This window comes from Antechinus flavipes, chromosome 4, assembly GCF_016432865.1.
Source record: "Antechinus flavipes isolate AdamAnt ecotype Samford, QLD, Australia chromosome 4, AdamAnt_v2, whole genome shotgun sequence".
Lineage (NCBI taxonomy): Eukaryota > Metazoa > Chordata > Mammalia > Dasyuromorphia > Dasyuridae > Antechinus > Antechinus flavipes.
The window spans coordinates 436,409,840-436,432,235 of record NC_067401.1 but is presented as its reverse complement, the minus strand read 5'-3'; the positions used below and the strand labels follow the sequence as shown (position 1 = coordinate 436,432,235).

The following is a 22,396-nucleotide window of genomic DNA, read 5'->3' as shown; positions in this document are numbered from 1 at the left end:
TTCCATTCAAAGACCAGCCTGGTTAAGTTTGTAAAAACCCATTTCTACGTTCCTTGCAGGGTAATGAAGGTTTGGGCCACAGCATTTTTCACAAACCATCTTCCAAGTTATAGAATGGTTTTGTGATTTGCAACTGTGAATGAGGCACTTACAAAGTTAAAAGCCTGTCCCCTGAAGTATTGAGAGTCTGATTGGAAATGCATTCTCAAGTGATTTTATTTGTTCAGAAATTATCTATAATAGCAACATGATAGAAATATAGGAGTTATTTTTTAGCCCATATTTTACAAAAATTTTTTGTGGGAGTTGTAGTAGATTTGTGTTCTACTTAGACCTCTATTGAAATACTCGAGAAAAGCAGGTTTAATGAATGGATATGGAAAATATCAAAAAGCTTTGGGGAAAAAAATGAAATTTAATATGAGGTAGTTGTACTTCCAGAAGAAATGGTTGTTGTCATTATGGATCCTAGGAGAGAAAGCCCTCATATGCAAGTCATTTCCCATCTCCCTTTATATGTTTCCATCTGGCCAGATGTGCATCTTCCTCCCAAACTGGGAGCCATTGTCAGGCAGGCTCTGGTGGAATGAAGAACAACTCAGAGAAAGTGCAAAAGGAAGGCCTACAGAGGTATAGGGTGGGAGCCTGGCTGGAAGGTGTCATTTATGGATATCTGAGTACCCTCATTCTTGGTCACCCTCCCCTTCCAGAATTAAACAGGCTCTTATGCTCCAGTGCTTGTTGGAGCAATCAATGACAGCCAAACAGATACTCTGTTTGCCCACATTTTTCCTGCACTGGGACTCCACTATGCTCTTCTCAGGTCAAGGTCAAAGAATGATTGAGATCAGTAGGAACTGTGCCATGGGAAAGACTTTTGTATTAGGCCCCTGGTAGCTAGCTAGATTTTACAGGTTATCTAAGAGTCAAATTTCATGCAGGAGCATAGGAAAGAAATGAGAGAAAAGAAAAAAAAAAGACATATATGTGAGAGTGACAGTTCTATGGATTGAAAATATACTAAACAAAATTATTTCAGTGGCAGGTGGTTCAGAAATATAAAATGAAGATGAGGAGAGGCAGCATGGTATGGATAGTGGATAAAGAACTGGCCTTGGAAAGAGAAAAACCTGCTTCTGTTTCAGACATAGTTTGTCTGTGTGACTCTCAGGAAGTCATTTAACCTCCAAATGCCTCTAGGCAACACAATGAGGCTGAATTACAAAGAAGGTGCTGGTGTCTATTTGTAGATGAAGTTACTCATTAGGAGCTCCACACACCAATTAAATCAAAAGTCTATTTTTAAAAAAAGGAAATGGATAGTTATAATGCTAACTCACCTTGGTATATTGCTTTGAAGTTCACAAAGTCTTTTCCTCTCAATAATTCCAAGGTAAAGATGGTTGTTAATCTTTATTTTGCAGGAAATCTGATTTGCTGCCTGAATAAAGAGTCTTGGTAAAGAGAAATTATAGCAAGAAACAAATGAAGTATAAGCACTCTAAGGCCTGTCTTTGACTCTTTTTAGGAGAAAAGGCATATCTCTTAGCATACGTATAGTAGAATGTATAGAATAAGTGCATGGTCTTTTTGATTATATGAGTATGGTAGAGCCTGGATTAAATCAGCTTGTGGGAATCCATTGTTAAATTGTTCTTGTAAACATTTACATCAGTTGTTATAAATTAGGGCTTGATTTATTATTTTGTGCATTGTCTAAACTAAAGAAAGCAATGGGGGACATGTTAATAATGGACATTAAACTTTAAAGTGTACTATGTTTTTATTGTTATTTCTTTGTTTTTTTCAGATAATCAGCTGTTAAACATTTGTCATCACAAATCTGTGATATTATTGTAAAAGGTATTAAAAAATCTACAAGTGATTCAAAAATAGACCTTCTAAGTTTACAAAGCACATTATACACCTTATCTTATTTCAGCCTTATAATAGTCTATAGGTAAATACCTATTTCACAAATTTTAAGTAAGATTAAGAAAAGTTAAGTGATTTGCCCAAAGTTCCAGAGTTAGTGAGTGACAAAGGCTAAATTTAAACCCAAGTCCTCTGTCTTCTGAAGAAAGTTTTGAGGAGAAAAGAAGAAAGGAAGGAAGAAGGAACAAAGGAATGAAGGAAAAAAATAGGAAAGAGAAGGAAGAAAGGATGGAAGAATGAAGGAAAGGAGAAATGAAGTAATGAAAGTTGGACACCAATTTGCATGAATATTTATTGAATGATTATTGATTGCATGAACAATCAAGAATAAAGAAATTCAAGGCACTTTTTTCTATCTCTTATTTTCCTCCAGGCTTTAGTTTTCTCATTGGGAGAATGAGAGATTGATTAGATGAAAGGATCTATAAAGTCCCTTAGAACTCTATGAAAAGTAGAAGCCAAATAGGACAAAGACAAAATAGGGGAAGACACTGCTTAGACTAACTTAGACTCTGACTATGTTACCCAAGATACTCTTTAAAGATTCTGCTGATGTTTGCTTTACCATTTTCTTGATAACATTTACCAGGTGTTTCTAGGCAGCAAATCAGATCCACAATTTTTGAAAACATGGAAGGCTATATATATATGTGTGTGTGTATATATATATATATATATATATATATATATATATAAGCTTTCCATTCAGCTCAAGGATGACTTTACCCATAGCCATAGTAGCATTACTGGAAGTAAATATAGTGTTTTAGATATTGCCATATCCATCACACCACAATTTGCCAGGAGAGGCATCTGGGTACCAGTAATGACATGTACCATAGTCATGAGTCCTTCCATAAAGCCAAAACTGTCATGAACAACCTTAGGGATCATGGTCAAACATTAGTGCAGAAGGTATTACCTTAAAGAAATGTTCATATTTCTCATGGTTCACTTTCATCATGAACATAAGGGAATCAGCAAAAGGATTAAAGATTATAACATACTTACTTCCAACCTTTGAGTGAGCACTGGCCTTTTCCATGGTTGTAAAGATACCAGTGAACTCTACTATGTACTTGGTTCCAACATCTCCCTATTGATGGAATCATATTCCTGGAAGATAGCACTGGCATTTTCCATTGATGACTTGCTTTAAATTCTCAGACTTGACAATACCCTTGAATTTGCCCTGGGTAGAATCATATTTAAACATATAAATCACGTAATTGAAGTTAATGAAGGGATCATACATGGCCACAATGTTTATTCTGTCTGTGGAGAACAAAACCCTGGTCTCCAAGCATACAACATAGTCAAATCTATTGACTTTGATCTTCGCCATCTTTCTTAAGGGATACAGTTATAGTCAGGTATCCTAGTACTGAGCTTGGGAGAAGAGTGAGAATCATCCTTGCTCTTTCTAAAAGGAGATAGTTAGTAGTAGCCCTCAGTTAAAGATTTCAGCTGAACTAGAACATGGAGGTGATAAAAGCTAAAGTGGTCCAGCAAAAAACAAAGACAAGAATTCTAGCAGAGAGACACATACAACAAAAATGACATAAATGTCAAAGTGGGCTAAATCTATTAGCAGAAAATCCTGCACATAATGTCAGACATACTCAGAAGTCAAAAACATAAGGACATCATGAGAAGTAAAAAGATTTTGGACCCTTGCATTATTGGATGTATAAGTTGTTTTGGACACATATATTAACTGAGAATATACCGTTTTACTAGTGAACTCTAGATATGTAATCATTCTTCCCATGGATATTCTGTATATTTGTGTGAGATTGGGTTGGACAAATGTTTTATCATTGCTCTTCTTCTTATGCCCTTTTGGTAAATACTGTTACTTTGAGCTAGGCTGACTTTTGAGGGTAAATTCATTATTGAGGGCTCAAGAGTTGTAGTTCTAAATATGTATAATCATAGAATACATGAACCTAGAAGAATTATCCCTTCAAGGAACCAATCTTAAGTTCAAGCTAGATAGTGTATGTAAGCTAGGAGGAGGTGCTACAATAATAATAATACCTAAAAACGTGAATCAAATCTGAGACAATAACCTAAAAACAAAATCAAATTTCTTAAAACTCTATACTAGATCTTTCATTCATTTATATACCTTTACCATTCCTGTCAACCAAATTTCATGAACATTCAATTTTCAATTAATTAAATATCCTAGATCAAATTAGTAATTCTTTCCCTAGAAGAGCTGATAAATCTCACCAGGTATCTCCGTACATATGGTAACCTCCAAAATTACTCTACATTACATAATGCTTCTTCATATACTTCATTCCAGATTCTCTTGTACTATCAGGATTAAAGGAAAACAAATTATGTCATATTCCAATGATTAAAATAGTTGAGATAAATGAAGTGTTTTATAATTTGCTTTCCATAGATCATGTCATTTGATCCTCAAGAGTTTGGATAAGGAAACCAAGTTTGAGAAGTTAAATGATTTGCCTAAATCATACCGCTAGTAAATGAATGAATTAGGTCTTCTTACTTGGGATATAAGATTCCTTCCTCAACACCACTGTGTATTTAACAATTTTATTCTAATATTAGAGGAGAAATGTGAACAGTGTAATTTATCTGTTGTTGGACATTTATGTTGTTATAGACTCCCAAAGATCATTAAGAATGTGCTTAAAACCATGCCTCTACTTCATAGAATCTCAGTAAAATTAAATTCAATTTTCAAAATATTTACTAAGTGTCTTCTTTAAGTTTTTGAGTTTATACAAGTTATTATGGTAAGTATGAGGGATACAGAACAAAACAAACAAACAAGTAAAACTAGTCTTAAGGAGTTTATTTTCTTATTTTATTTTTTTATTAAAGCTTTCTTTATTTTCAAAACATATGCATGGATAAATTTTCAAAACCTTTTGTTCCAATTTTACCTTTTTCCTCCCAACTCCCTCCCCTAGATGGCAAGTAATCCAATATATGTTAAACATGATAAAATATATATATTAAATCTATACAATTATTTTTCTACACAAGAAAAATCAAATCAAAAATAAAAAATGAGAAAGAAAATAGAATGCAAGCAAACAACAACAAAAAAAAGAGTCAAAATGCTATCTTGTGATCCAGACTCAGTTCCCAAAGTCCTCTTTCTGGGTGCAGATGGCTTTCTTCATCACAAGACCATTAGAACTGGCCTGAATCATCTAATTGTTTAAAAAGAGCTACTCCATCAGAACTGATCATCATATAATCTTGTTGTTGCAGTGTACAATGATCAAGGTGTTTATTTTTTAATATAGGTAGGAACTTACATTATGATTTTTAATATGTATATGTCCATGAGAGAGACAGAAAGAGAGATGGGGCAAGGAGAGAGGGAGGAGAGCAGTACAGTGCCAGGCACTATACTAACTATAGGAGATAAATAATTTTAAAAATTAAGAAGACAATTCCTGATTTCAAGAAGCTTACGTTCTAACAGGGGAAGATGGAAAGGAAGAAGATTAGGAAAAGGAATATTCTTGGTCTCATAGCAAATGATATCTAGGAAGTGTGGTTAGAGGCCTGAAATGGAGCAAGATGAGACCAAAGAAGGAAATTCAAAGCCCAGAGTAGTTCTAAAACATACAAAGGTAACATTAGTATTGGGTAAATAATGAAAGAAAAAAAAGAAAATTAAAGAAATGAGAAGCTCTGGCAAAGATTTACGTGTGACACGAATTTGTGATAAAAATGAGGTTTGGGGAAGGAAGGAAAAGATATAAATAAAAGTAATCTGGAAGATTATATTCTGAAGTACAACTATACATTAATACATCACAAGAAATTATTGTCTTTCAATACTCTCTAATATTTAAAGATTATTAACAATTTTTTTAATTATAAATGAATCATTGTCATAAGTTTATAGCTATAACAGACCTTAAAGGTCAGATAGACCGGTCCCTCATTTTACAGATAAGGAAATGGAGGACTAGAAAGTTTAAGCAGCTAACCAAAGTTTATTCAAACATTAAATGGCAGAGACAAGAAACAAATTCAAGTTCTTTATATCTTAAATCTTGTGCTTTCTAGCTTTAATCATTGAATGGGTCTGCTTCAGTCCAACTGAAACTTGTTGAAGACCTTAGCTTAAAAATGCCATTTCAAGCAAGGTCATCTTCAGTCATCTTACGCTATATCTGGCCACTGGATCCAGTGACTCTGGAGGGAAAGGTGAGGCAGGTGACCTTATCCAGCCCTCCCTCATTTAAATCCAGTTTATTTGCATGTCATGGTATCACCTCCCTGTTGTCATGGTCCTCTTTGAGAATGAAGAACAAACAACAATGGCATCAGGATGAATTTTCACCAGATAGTTATAGTTTGCCTTCAAGAAGTTTTTTTTTTTTTTTTTTGGTTCTCTTCCAATGTTCTCAGTTTCTTCCTTTTGTCAACTGTTTCTTTTTTCCAAAATTTTCCTCAAGCATATTTTAAATATCTCACTTGATCAGTTTTCATAGTTTGGTAATGATGATTTCTTGTAGCAAAATGATTTGACTTCCTTTGTTTTCATTTATTGAAATATTTATTAAGATGTTAATATGAACACAGCTACCATACTCTCCATTCTCCATCATAATTAAATTCAAAATTTTCAACATAATGATTGAAATAACATGTGATACTGCAATAGAAGAGAAGTGATTAAAGGTAGGAAAATTATTAATTTTATTTTTTAAAAGAAATTCAGCGATTATTGAATGACCAAAATGGAATTTCTTTAGAACACAAGTCAAGTTATTGACTACGCTAGCAATATCTTATTGACTACTGAAACTGGGCAAAATGTCATATATTTAATATAATGTTTTAAGCTATCTAAAAGGTTAAGTAGGCAGAAAATCCCAAAGTTGGTTTCAGATATCATTTTTTTAATTTTCAATTTCCTGTAAAGAAAATGATTTACTGTAATTGGATTTGATTGACAAACAAACAAAAAACCAATGAGATATTTATTCATTCATTTGAAGTTTATTTAAATCAACAACAATCAGATTATAGCCACAATAAAGAAACATTAGCGTTATGTTTGTATTGTGGAGAATGAATGGCAGAATTCCAGGATCTCAGAGTCCAGGATGCTATCTCTCTGTTCACTCTACTTACCATAAACTCTGCTCTTTTGCTTAGATTATTTTAATTCCCTTCTTTAGTCTCTGTCTCCAATTTCTCCCCTCTCTAACCATTCCTCTACACAATTGTCAAAATACTATTCCTAAAGTATAAGTCTAACAATGTCTCTACACTGCTCAAATTTAAATGGCTTATTTTCACCATTAGTTCACATAAAAGCTTCTTACTTACTTTGGTCTTTTAATTTCTAGCTGTTTCAGATTTCAACTCATGGACTTCTTGTAGGAGGTCTTTCTTGACTTCCTTTTCTATTCATATTCCTTTTTTGTGAAATAATCTCATATTTACTTTAAGAGTATTTTTCATGTACCATAGTACATGTTATATGTACCATCTGACAGTCCTTCTATGCCTATGACAGTTCGTTCTGTATGACTTTAAATGTCCTTTCATAAATTTGCCTCAGGATAGATATGCAATTCACCTAGGTCTTTCTTTCTTTCTTCTGACATCATAAGAAAACAGTGAAGCACTCAGATTATATCCACTTATCACTCCTTACCTTGCTGTATAACTCAGGTATCTTATTTTTCTATCACGTTTTTCTCTAATAAAGTAACCAACAAACAACCTAGCACTTGTCATGTACCAAAAATGACAGATTTAATTTCTCATTTGTTATATGAGGCACCATTTTCAAACCCACCACATTTCTCTCAGTTGTTCTCTATATAATCATTTCCAATTCTTCATAGGCTATCATGATAAAACAGACCTTGGTTTCTGAGAAAAATTTGGGGTCATTAAAGTTTTGTGATTTCCTAAATACACCACACTCCATTTTCCTCCACTTCTTGAATTCTCAACCCAATTTGTTGCCCATTTGCTTTGTCTATTCCAGATATGTATGCTACTTATAAGGAAGCTCCATATGTTGTCCATAGAACTTCATGTCATAATATAGGCAGTGGACATTATCTACTTCTTTTCTTCAATTCAGATGGTGAGATAAAACTCTTTAGAATGCCTAAGAGTGGGGCTGCTAGATGGCACAGTGAATAGAGCACCAGCCTTGAAATCAAGAGGACTTGAGTTCAAATGTTAATATTTAATAATTTAATCATTAAATATCAAACATTTAATATTTCCAGCTGTGTGACCCTGGGCAAGTCGCTTAACCCCAATTCCCTCAGAAAAAAAAAGCTATGGGTGGATTCACCTGTCTTGTTCCAGGTCTTTATATAATGATTATGATTTTATGGCCCAGGATCATCTTCAAGACCTCATCATTCTCAAATTATCCTTCAACTCAAACTCTGTGCTGGATCTCTTCTACCATAGTGATCACCATAGTGGTGATCAATCAATTAATAAACATTTATGAATGACCTATTATGTGCTAATCACTGGGGATATAAAAAAGGCAAAAGATAGCCCCTACCTTCAAGCAACTTTATAATCTATACTTAAAATTTTACAATATTATTCTTTTCACTGATGGAGGAGAAAGGGAATACATTTTCTTTTCTAACAGTCTCCTGATGATTGTGATCAGAGGATCATTGAATAAAGTTCTTTCATTAATTTTTATCTTTTTAGGAAGCTTAATTTTATTTTATTTTTTTATTTACAAAACATATGTATGGGTAATTTTTCAGCAATGACTCTTGCAAAATCTTCTGTTCCAACTTTTCCCCTCCTTCCTCCTATCCCCTCCCCTAGATGTCAGGTAATCTGATACATGTCAAATATGCTAAAGTATAAAGTCAAATATACAAGATTTATGGAGTAATCTTGTTGCACAAGAAAAATCGGATCTAGAAAAAAAGAAAAAAACCTGAGAAGGAAAACAAAAATGCAAACAAACAATAACAGAAAGAGTGAAAATGCTATGTTTTGGTCCACATTCATTTTCCATAGTGCTCTCTCTGGGTGTAGCTGATTCTCTTCATTACTGAAAAATTGGAACTGGTTTGAATCATTTCATTGTTGAAGAGAGCCACATACGTCAGGGTTGATTATCATATAATCTTGTTGTTGCCGTGTATAATGATCTCTTAGTTCTGCTCATTTCACTGAGCATGAATTCAGGTCTCTCTGAAATCATCCTGCTGGTCATTTCTTACAGAACAATACTATTCCATAACATTCATATACCATAATTTATTAAGCCATACTCCAATTAATGGGCATCCATTCAATTTCCAGTTTTTAGTCACTACAAAAAGGGCTGCCACAAACATTTTTGCACATGTGGGTCCCTTTCCCTTCTTTAAGATCTCTTTGGGATATAAACCCAGTAGTAACACTGCTGGATCAAAGAGTATGCACAGTTTGATAACTTTTTGAGCATAGTTCCAAATTACTCTCCAGAATGCTTGGATTTGTTCACAATTCCACCAACAATGTATCAGTGTCCCAATTTTCCCACATCCCCCCAACATTCATCATTATCTTTTCCTGTCATCTTAGCCAATCTGAGTGTAGTGGTACCTCAGAGTTGTCTTAATTTGCATTTCTCTAATCAATAATGCTTTGGAGCACCTTTTCATATGACTAGAAATAGTTTCAATTTCTTCATCTAAAAATTGTCTGTTAATCTCCTTTGACCATTTATCAATGGGAGAATGGCTTAATTTCTTTTAAATTTGAGTCAATTATATATTTTGGAAATGAGGCCTTTATCAAAACCTTTGAATATAAAAATGTTTTCCCAGTTTATTGAGGAAGTTTGATTATAACATATGAATTGAAGATATGAAAAGCCAACCTTTTGTTCCAGTTTTCCTTTTTCCAATATTTTTTCTTTTTATTTTTCTATAATTAAAAAATTGCAATTACTATTCAGTCATTGTGAGTAACACATAGCAGACATTAAATAAATCCTTATTGATTGATTGTTTGGACTCAGAAACTATCTAGTTCATCTGATACAATCGTACCTGGACAAGAATTCCCTCTATAACATCTCCCAGAAATATTGACACCCCCACCTTTGCCTGAAAAGTTCATACAAAGTCTATGTCCTTTTGGGGGGAATTGGGGGATTGCAAGTAAAGTAAGTAAGCGTTTCCTTAAGTTCCTCATTCTGCAGCTTGCCTTGATGCTTTTGTCCATTGCCATGCATTTTCTATTATCCCATTTTTGCCTCTAAAAATACTTCAATTCCTTCAATGATAAGCTCATATATCATCTCTAATTTCTCAGTTGTTAGTGTTTTCTGCCTCTTCAAATTGTCTTATATTTAATAATCTAGGTGTATTTTGTTTCTCCTTAGTAAGAGATAGGGAAGAGATGGTTCATTTTATCCTGTATGCCCAAGATTTAGCATACCACCTTAAAATTATGAATTTTTAAATAAATTTTATTTTGTTGAATTATATGCATTATGTAAACAACAAAACAGCACTGGTATCCATATAGCATTTTAAAGTTTGTAAAGTGTTTTAATCAATTTTTTTTCTCACAACAATTCTGGGAGGAAAGTTCTATTCTTATTGTTATTTTACAATTATGAAAACTTAGACAAACAGCTTCCTGATACACAGAAAGCATTTAATAAATACTGGTTGATTGATGTTAAGTGTCTTGCCCAAAATCACATAACTGTTAAGTGTCTAAGGCTGGATTTGAACTTAGACCTTCTTGACTCCAGATTCAGAGGTCTACCCACTGCTCCATCTTGCTACCTCCTTTTTGATATAGTACTCTTTAAAGAAATACTTCTTGTCATTAGTATGACTTTTAATCTTTATGTCTTATACATCTTCACAGCTCCTCTACTGTTTATGAACTAAACATAGTGGGTACTTAAAAAAAATTTCTCACTAAGTTCATTAGTCAATTTTCACCAATTAAACTCATTGTTTCAGTCAAGTAAATTTGTCTCTGGGCCTCAGTTTTCTCATCTATAAAATGAGAGGATTGGATTAAAATACCTCTAATCTACTTCCTAATTGTATGATATTTTGATCATAATTTTTAAAAATTGTATTTCTGCTTAAACTTATTACTCTTGAAGAAGAGGTATTTTCCCATGTTCAGAAACATTTTAACCTACATAATACAAAGCTTGAATTATTTAAGAGTTATTGCCTCAATGTATATACACTTAAACCTGAATAATAAGAACATTTAACATTTAAGATGCCATAAAACATTCATAAGTTCATTAAATGGCATGCTTCTGTAAAGGTGGTCCTGTTATTGCAGTGATATTTCAACATGTGATATTATGTTCCGTAATTATACAAAATATTTCCCTCAATAATATAGCCTTCCTTTCTGCTCCCCAGGGGAATTAAAGATTTTGAATAGCAATCAAAGTACTAGGTGGGGGGAAATTACTACTAGGAAAGAGCCCAAAAGTAAATAAAACTTATACAGTGATACCTCAATTTATTCACCACAATTTATTCAATCCAAAGAGCATTTGAAAGTCTGCCTACATATATAATACATTCTGTTAGATTCTGGGTCTATAAAGGCAAAAATGAGATAATATTTTGCTTTAGAGGAAATTATATTCTTATGAATTTTCCTTACTCTGATGCATATTTCAAAACATCTACACCTTCTCATCTTAAGTGATTTTTGTCCTAACCATTATGTAATAACAAACACTCATAGACCACTTGACAAGTCCATTTATAACCAAATGTCCCCATTACAGTATACTAAAGAAATGAATGATCATAAATTCTCTATAGGTTATGCTCCCAAGATTCTAGGAGCCTTTCTCTAGTCTCATGACTTAAATGCATTTCAGTGAACAGGCAGGTTATTTTCAGGCTTTATTCTATCAATAGCTCAATCACTATTGCTTTTTGGCCAACTTACCTTCTTTAGTCCTGAAAAGTTGCATTGCAACCTACAACATTCTTGAAAATTGTGCAAAATAGAATAAAATGTAATTGAAAAATATTTAACAAAATAAATGAAAATACAAAAGAACATGGATAATATTAATATTTTGTTTTCTAAGTCAACATGTGACCTACAGAGATTCTTATAATAGGCTACTGGCCCTTTATCTGAGTTTTACAACTTTACTGAAAAGCATTGGATTGACTTAGTAGGGAAACTCTCTAAAAATCATTGAGGAATGAGGTCATGACTGAAACATCAATTTAAAGGTACATGTATCCATTATGTGACCAATAAGATAAAGAGTTTTCTTTTCTTCAAATATCTACACACCAAAAACCTTAGTCACAAAAAATATGCTGGAGTTATAGAATAACTCCAGCTCAATCCATGAGACAAAATTACAAAATGATTCATTAAAATAAGGAGCAACTTTAAAAATTGGAGCGATATTGAGTTGTTATGGAAAGAACATAGAAATATAATGAGTTCTATTACTTTTTAATAATAAATACCTAACAATAATGTATATGTATGTGTATCTCATTTATTGTGTCAGACACTGTGGTAAGTGTTTTACAATTATTATCTCATTTGAGCCTCACAACAATCTGGGAAGTAGGTATAATATCATCCCCATTTTATAGATAAAGGAATTGAGGAAGACAAAGATTATGTGGTTCACATAAACTGGAAGGTGTTTGAGGCCAAATATGAATTGAAATTTTCCTGACTCCAAGTCTAGCACTCTACTCCCTATTGCCTAGCTGCCTCTTATCCTAAATTGATCAAACTTTGAAGGAAATAATTTATAAAGCCAGATAGAATGGTGACAGCGCTCATTTGGAGGAAAAAATGAGTTAAAATCTCAATGTAATTAATGAAAAAAGTAAAAATCATAATGAATGAAAAATAATACTTTTAAATTTCAAATTATTAAAAAAATAACCATTGTAATTATTTGGTACTTACTTGCTAAAAATTATAAAGTATGTTGATCAAACAGATTAGATGCAAAAAGTACCATAAGTAATTACACTTTAAAATGTGGTGCTTAATAAACCTCAAAACATACATTACTTAGGAAAGAAATGATTTATTTGATAAGAACTTCTGGGAAATTTTGAAAGTAGTTTAGCAGAAATTATGTTTAAATCAATAGTGTCAAAGTGAAGTAGAAATAGATCCATATGTGTCACAAATGGACTTAAAAAACAAAAAAATTAACATTACTTTATATCATTTTTTTATTTATCTTGTTAAACATATTTGATAAGCATGTTAATCTGAATCAACCTCATTGAGAATCTTTGGCAGCTATATGTAGCCTATAGACTGTCAATTTGACACCTCTACTTAGACCAATATTTTATACCATACACAATCATTAACTCAAAATCTATACATAACTACAATATTCAAACCTCAAAAAAGAAGAGGAACCAGATTAGTTTTATTTTTTACAACTACAAGGAGAAGAATGCTTATTTAAACAAGGTAGAGGAAATAAATCATTTAATTGAATTAAATTGGGGAAAATGCATTAAAGTAAATGAGTAAGATAAAAATGGAAGAGAATTGGAGGCAAAATTTGTATCAAATATATCTAATAAAAACACAATATCCAAAATGTACAAAAAGCTAGGACAGTTATGTTACACCAACAGTCATTTCCTCAACTGATAGTCAATAGAAATGAACAAATAGCTTTCAGAAAGAAAGCACATAACAACTATATAAAAGATTTTTCTCCAAATTACTAGTATCAAGGCAATATAAATCATAGCAACTCTGAAATCTCACCTTCATAACCAGAAAATTGTTTTAAAAAATAAACCAAAAATAGGAAAGGGCAATGTAAGAAAGACAGGTTCACTAATTCAGTGTTGGTTGAACTATGACTTAAACCAGTTTTACTGAAAGGCAACTTAAAATTATATTAAGAAAATTACTATGTTGCCTATTCACTTTAGAGATCTCATTTCTAAGTATGGACCCCTTAAAGATCTATGATTAAAAAGTTAGGATTCCATATTCACCAAAATATGTAAAATACTTTACTTTGTGGTTGGAATGATTCGGAAACAATGTAGATGTCTATCAATTAGGGAGTGTTAAAACAGTTTCTGTAACAGGAATGTCATGGATTATTATTATATTTTTAAAAAGTAAAAAATATGAGAAATAAATAAAAGCATGGGGAGACATATGAACTAGAGGAAATAAGTAAAATTTATTTTTTTACAAAAAGAAGTAAACAGAGACAGCAATATAAATTGAAAGAAGAAGTTTAAAAATGATATCAAAAGCTGTTAAAATATAATGACTAAACTTGACTCCAACAAAGATAGCACTGGATGATTTCCTCCCTTTCCAAACACTAGTGACTATGGTTCTGGAACATTGAACTTAATATTACAACTGTTTAATATATTGTTTAGTTCCCCCTTTCTGAATTACTTTTTTTGCTATAAAGGGTGACTATTTGGAAGGTGGACAGGGAGTGAGTTATTAGAAAATAAAAGAAAATTATTTTTAAACCCATAAAAATTATAATTGTTGGGAATTAATTGACACACACACAAGAAATAACCAATCACCAATCATTAAACACCTACTATGTACAAGATTTTGTGCTCAGTGCTAGGGATACAAAAAAAAAAGTATGAAATAAGCTTAGTCTTTAAGGGGCTTAACATTTTTATTGGAATAGACAACAGATAATGACATGTGTATATGAAACATTGGAGTGTAATTAGGTAATCCAGTGGAAAGAGTACCAGGCTTGGAGTCAGGAAGACCTGAATTTAAATCTAGCCTCAGACACCTTCTAACTGTGAGCCTCTACTGTCACAAAACCCTATATGCTGCAGTTTCCTTATCTTTAAAATAAATTGGAAAAAGAAATGGCAAAGCATTCCAGTATCTCTGCCCCTAAAATCCCAAATGGGATGCCAAAGAGCTGGACAGGACTGAAACGACTGAATTACAACAAAAATCAACCAACTCATGACATCAAGATAGTCTTCATATAAAGAGTAACATTTGAACAAAGTTTAAAAGGAAACAAGGGATTCTAAGAAGTAAAGATATGGGAGGAATGCTTTCCAGATATGTAGAAAAGTCTGCAAAGGAAAAAAGAAGAAAGGCAGTGTGAGGCCCACTGTAACTTAACTCTAATATAGTGATGTTGTTTTGGTCCTCTTCGAGAATGAAGTACAATCACCACTCAACCAACATGTGTAGTCATAGAAAACATATTTCCAACATTAGTCATGACATGAAAGGAAACACAAACTAAAACAAAAAAGAAGAAAAACAAGTTTTTTAAAAGTATACTTCCATTTGCATTCAGATTCCACCAGTTCTTTCTGTGAGCATAAAAGCATAACAATGCCAGTTTTTTTTTAATCTTACTAAATTAATTTGAAAATTAATGGTATATTAATCAAATTCTCATTTCATGGAGCCAAATAAAACAATAAATGACATTTAAAGGAGGAAAAGAGTCTAAAAACTCATGAGAAATAATGGGAAACTAAAGGATTTAAAGAGGAACATCACTTTCTGACCTAAGAGTAAGTTACAAAGCAGTAATCATTGAAACTATTTCTTATTGGTTAAAAAAAAAAATTGAAAAGTATATCTGTGTCATAGAAAAGATAAGGAAGAATCAAAAACAGGGGAACTCAATAACTTAGTATTTGATAAAGCCAACAACATAACCTACTCAGAAGAACTTCTCATTTCACAAATGCTAGGAAAACTTGAAAGTAATTCAGAGGAAAAATAGGTTTAAATTATGTTCCACAGTAATTTCCAAATGGATACTTAAGTATAACAAGTCATATGACTTATTTAACAGAGGAAAATGAATGAGATATTTTTACTATTGACTGCTATGAAAACAATTCTTAACCATACGGGATCATGAAAAATAAAAGAGATCATGTCAATTATGTGAAATTGAAATGGTTTAGCAAGAATAAAATCAATAAAGATAGGATAAAAAGGAAAAATATATATATATATCAACTATTTCTTGTAAGGTTCTCATTTATAAAATAAATATGACCAACAACCATTCATTCACCAAAGGATATATGTTCAAAAAATAGAAACATTGAGCACTTAAAATAATTATAAACTATTAATGACCATATAGATTTTTTTCTTCCAAATCACTACTACTAAGAAAACCTTAAATTAAAATGAATTTCTGTTAGAATCCTTACTAACTGCTAACTAATTAGAGTTGATCTAATCTTACAAGAAGATGTTTTGGGCAGAACCTGAAACAAGGTACTAAGTAGAACTAATTAATACAAGGTTTGTGTTCACACCTTTACTCATTGGAGTTCAATGAGTTCACACCTCCTTTGAAGCTCTAATTCTTGTAAGCTCTGAAGTACTGCAAAAGGTCTCATCAACAATTTTTCATCTCAGGAAACCCAACGATTCTTGCTGGTTTTTCAAGAACTAAAACAGTCTCATCTTGTCTTAGGAAATCCAATGATTCCTGGGATTTTAAAAAGTTCTTTTAACAGTCTCATTGTCAGCCATCTGATTCTTTCTCCATCTGTGGAAATATAAGCAGATCCTCTTCCCCAAGCAGTTATAACCTAATTCCCTTCTATTTACCAAATTTGGGATTTCTCCTCATCATCTGATAATTACATTGGAGCTGTTTGCACTGGATATTGCCTTGTTGTCTTAAAAGGCCTGTATTCTTCCCAACTGTAATCCTGATTGCTTTTCTGTTGGCTGATGACATCAGAGTTCTGAATTTCTAAAGTCTCTCTGAGTGTAACCTCAGCTGCTATCATGCTCCACCTGTCCTTTGATTGATAGTTTGGAGCTGGATCCTGCCTCTCATTTCTCTGGGTCATCCTACATTCAGAGGCCCAGTGAAAACCTCGGTTACATTTTGGACATGGGGTTTTGGGTTTTCTCTCACCCCGTCTTCTCACTCTATTTCCATATCTACAATGAGCTCTCAAATGTCCAACTTTTCCACATTGAAAACATCGACGAGTTTCTCTATAATTCCTTTGCCAAGAAGGACCTTGTCTTTCCATGTTCATCATAGTTTGGGCATAATAAGCATTTGTGTCCACTGTGGCACAGCATCTTATGATCTCTTCTAAAGGAGCATTTTTGTCTAGCCCCCATATAATTCTCTTGCAAATCTCATTGGCATTTTCTTTAGCCAGATGTCTGGTCATTATTTCTGTTGCTGCATTATCTCCAATGGTTCTTATTACAGCTGTTTGTAAACGCCCCACAAAATCTGCAAAAGGTTCATTGGGACCTTGCTCTATTTTTGTGAAAGCATTATTTCCATCTTTCTGTCCAGGGAGAGAATTCCAAGCTTTTATTGCAGCCTTAGAAATTTGCTCATACACTGTTATGGGATAATAAATCTGTTCTGAATTTTCTGCAAATTTCAGTTTCATTTTATATTCATCAAATTGACAAAGATGAGAAAAATGGAAATATTAGTTGCTGGAGAAATTAGGGAAATTCAAGTCCCTTAATAAGCTCCTGGCAGAGATGGGAATTGTTACATTAGAATTATGCTAAATACTATATTCTATGACCCAGAGATCCAATTGTTGGGAATATGTCTCCAAATACTGTCAATGACAAAGGGATCTCACAGCCAATCAGGTGATATCAATCATGTCACTTTACCTCTCTCTTAAACTAAGTACTAAAATGTCCAAATAATCTTTATCATTGGATTGGATTAATATCTTAAAAGTCTGTGAAACTAGGACGATATTACATAAGACTCTTAATAGGACAGAACAAGGAACAGGGTCATATCATGGGAATTGTTTTTAAATTATCAAACTAGCTTAGATGATTATAATAATAATTTCTAACACATACATACCATTTAATATATAGCAGGCTCTGTGCCAAACTCTTTACAATGGCCATTTCATTTGATCCTTATAACAACCTGTAAGGTAGATACTATCATATCCCTATGTAACAATTAAAGAAACTAAGGCAACTAGAAGATGAATGATTTACCTAGCAAGTAAATGTCAGAGATTGGATTTGAACTCAGATTTCTGTTACAAAACCTCTGATCTATATACCATGGCTCCACGTCACTTCCCCTGGAGGTGTAGAGTTCATTAAAAGTTTGGAGGAAATATGACATTCCAGTAAAAATTCCTGAGGAGAAACCACTGGGTTATGAAGGAGGGGAACTGGAAGGAGATACACCTTATGCCTTGGTCTAAGTTTGTTTCATTACTTTCCATTAACTAGAAGGTGGATTGTAAAAACTCAAATGGCCATGAAAATATTGTATTTCCCATTTTCCCATCAGTATCCTATTGGCATTGCTAGGTCAGCAACTGATAGATTATGTTCTCAGATTTAAGGAAAGATGAAGTATGAATTTATCATTGATCCCCAAGGAGCCAAATAAAGCACCTATATCATATCTTGTGGGAATGTGTTGAGAGTCCCAAGAATAGGACAGAAGATCTTCCAGCAAGCATGAACTGTGAACCATCCCTTTACACATGTACTGAGAAATTAAGCCCACTTTCTCCTGTAGTCTGTGGTTCCTGAACCACAGATACCTTTACTGTATCAGTTTAGTAAATATCGGCAAAAACTATTCAGAACCCCCTCCTCCCCCCAGGAACACCTATAAAATAAAGAAGTGGAAATATAGACATGCTCTTGGAGTCTGAGCTCATCACTGTACATCAGACAAGGTCAGATAAGGTAAGGATGTCTCAGAGCTTACAAGGGATATAGATAGATAAATAAATAGATAGATATACCAACTTAAACATTTCATCACTTTTTATTTTAGTTAAAACTTAAAAATAAAGTAGATGTTCATCAATTGGTAAAAAGTTAAAAAAAAGAAGGGGATGCATGATATAAAGAAATATGAAAAGTTCAGAGAAGCATTGGAAGATGTAAATTAATACAGCTTTAAGTAAGAAGTACAAACAATACATATAATGGATTCAACAATGAGAATGAAAACAATAAAAATGAAACTGAATAATATGAAATTACAGTGATCAAGAAGACCAACCCCAGAGAAGAATTGGGAAAATTGACCTCTTTCTCTTCTGTGCAGAAGGTACAGACTATGCATTTGGAACATTGTAATACTTTGGCAGACATAAATGATATATTGAGCATTTCTTTTTTTTTAATTTTTGTTATAAGAATGACTTATTAGTTGGGAATGGAAGAAGTGCATAATCTGAAACAAACAACATAAAGGCAGAGGACATCAATTCAAAATAATTATTATTGACATTTATGAATAGTCTGCTTTTTAAACCAAGAACTCAGAAAGTTCCTTGCATGTGTTAGCTCCCATTCTGAGTAATTTGGTTAATGTTAAAAGACCTAAATTACATTATGAGAAATACAAGGATTAATTTCACCCCAGAAGAAGAATTTGAAATTAATACTGCTTCCAATTGACAGATGCTCTAAATTTAATGCTTGAACTTAGAAATCCAACATTATTGTGTATTTTTTCAAGATGTTACTAAGGTTAATGTTATTAAATCATCCATTTTAGTACTGTTCTTTTGACTCAATTTTGAGTTTTAATACATTTCTCATTATTTATATGTGAATGCAAAATATAACATAGCAAAAGTAAAGACCCCAAATTAATTAATCAGGCATCTATTAGCTGTGTAATCCTGAACAAATCATTTAATCTCTGTTTGCCTCACTTTCTTCAACTATAAAGTGGGAACAATAGTAGTAGTAATGTTGCAGAGTTGTTGTGAGGATCAAATATGCAAATGAGTTAGATTTAAGTAAGTGTGGACTGTGCAAAATCACTTTCTCCTCCAGAACCATTTGGGTCCAGTACCAAGATGTAAATCCAAAAAGACTGGAGTTGGCCCTGGATGCAATGGGAGATTGATCTTGATAGTAATAAGAAACTTTTGCAAGAGGGGTAGATTTATGGGGAAAGTTATTTGAATTCTGATTAATAAATCTTGAGTTTTAAATGCCAATGGGAATATCCAACTTGAGATGTCCAAAAGGAAACTGATGATACAAGAGATTTGTGATGGACATATAGATTCAGGAATCGCCTGCATAGAGATGATAATTGAATCCCTGGGAGATGATGACATAGCCAATAGAAATAATGCATTTTGTGGAAAAAGAGAAATCTCAAGATAACCTAAAAAAAAAAAAAACCATTCACAGTGAGATTTCAGGACATGAAGAAAGAAGCAGCAAAGGTTCACTCAGAAAGGAGTGAGCATCCAGGTAAGAAGGGAACCACAAGAGAGCAACAGCATGAAAACTCAGAGAGACTACTTAAGGGGGGAAAACATGATTGACAGTGTCAAATGCTACCAAAAATTCAAGAAAGTTGAAGAGTGAGATTTCCTTTCTTTCTAGAAGGAAAATAAGTTTGGGGCTACCACAGAGTACCTCTTAGCCATAGTCATTCACATGACTTCCTCTTTTCCATAGGCTTCTCAACAACCTCCCAACCACTCATGAATCACAGGTATTCACAATAATTCATGCTTTCTGCGAATGCAGATTTAGGGGAATGCTGAAGAACCAATGCTCTTCCTATCAGAGTACTACTGTTCAAATAATTCACTATAATAGCATGACATAGCAATGTCAATTTCTCTTGATTCCCCAAATCATAATTCTCCTCCATCATTGGGGAAGGCATTTAGGCTACCTTCTTGGTTTTCCAATAAATGCAAAATGTGAAGAAATCCTTTCCCCTCCCTAAAATAGTTAATCCATAAACACTTGAATTTGAGATTTCCATGAGACAACTCCAATACTGGCAATGCCCTGAAAATCTTTTACAGATATAAAGTCAACTTTTCTGACCATGTTACCTTTAAAAAACAAATCAAAATCCTGCCCTCCTTGCCCTAAGCAAGAACTTAGGGGTCAGGAACATGTTCAATAAACTTTCCTCTTGGAAAATGGATAAATACTTAGGATCTTTATATGCTTGAATGAATACTATTTGTGTCCCAGCTGCTACCTTATGCTTGTCTTAGGAAGTCCACTATCAAGATCTACTTGTGTATTTGTAATTTTATCATTGAAAGTGGATCCATTAATGATTCAGTTCTCAATCCCTCAATGCCAGAACAGACCTAATTTCCCTACACAAGAAGTCTGTCCACCCATGCTGGCAGGAAAAGGTACTAGACGCTGAAGTCTTGTCTTGAGCTAAACTGCCAAGCATTCAAACTACTGAAGAGAGCACAACTCCAATGGGTTGGCCACATTATTCAAATTCCAGATGTTTATCTAAAAAAAAAATTAGAGAGAACACACAAAAGGCAAATGCTCACACAAAGATAAGAAACAGTAATACAAAGACACTCTCAAGGTCCCTCTGAAAAACTTTGGAATTGATTGTGAAACATAGGAGAAACTGGTGCAAGATTACCTATCATGGAATGTACACATATAAGAAGGTGCTTGCTGTACTCTGTGAGCCCAGAAGTATTTCAGTCACTCAGAAGAAAGAGGAGATGTTTAAATTTAGAGACACTCCACTCCAAACATTAATACAAAGTATTTGTGTCTGATCTACAAAAAATTTTAAGCTCATATTGGTCTGATTAACCACAGTTGGACACACTGTATCTTGACCCCAACATAGTGATGTCATTGGTCCTCTTCAAGAATAAAGGATAAGAATCAACCAACATATATATATATATAAATTATATATATATAATATATAATATAATATATAATATATATATAATTATAAATATATATAAATTCCCCCAGATGATCTATTATAGATCAGTAACCAATTTGCTTTGGCAGAAGCAGTTCCCCACCAGAAATTTCCTATACCAAAAAAAAAAAAAAAATCATAGCTCTGGTCTAAAAATAGTCTGCAATGTTCTGTCACTGACACAAATAGCACAATCTTGTGCACAAAGAAGAAATTCTGAAGATATCAGGGAATTTCCATTTTACTGGGGAGTATAACAAGAGCAATGAAAATAATAACACCATCATTTTAAGAAATATTTACACAGTTCTTCGATTTGCAAAGTATTTTCGTATAGTATTTGATTTGATTCTCCTAATTACCCTATAAAATAGAAACTGTTATTCCCATTTTGCAGATAAGGAGACTGAGATTGATAGAGATTAAGTGACTTATCCAGAATCTCATAATTGAATGTCAGAGGTATGATTGGAAGCCCCAGTCTTTCTGATTTCAACACTATCCATCATGTGTCAGCTAATTGCCTGCTAAAATCTGTACATAGAGAAGTGATTCAAGGAAAAATTACAAACAAAGAGATAGAGGACAGATCAAGAAAAGCTTCATATTGGAGGTGCCATATACATTGATATCTAAAGGAAACGCAGGATTCTCGGAAGCCAGATAAGCAAGGTGGGCATTACAGGTATAGCAGGCAACCTGTGCAAAGGCATGGAGATGGGAGATGGGAGA

At 33.1% G+C, this 22,396-nt stretch overlaps 1 pseudogene; it reads right to left on the bottom strand.

The window, feature by feature from the left end:
• Positions 1-2,517: 2,517 nt before the first annotated feature.
• Positions 2,518-3,280, bottom strand: LOC127561654 (glyceraldehyde-3-phosphate dehydrogenase-like; annotated as a pseudogene).
• Positions 3,281-22,396: the final 19,116 nt, after the last annotated feature.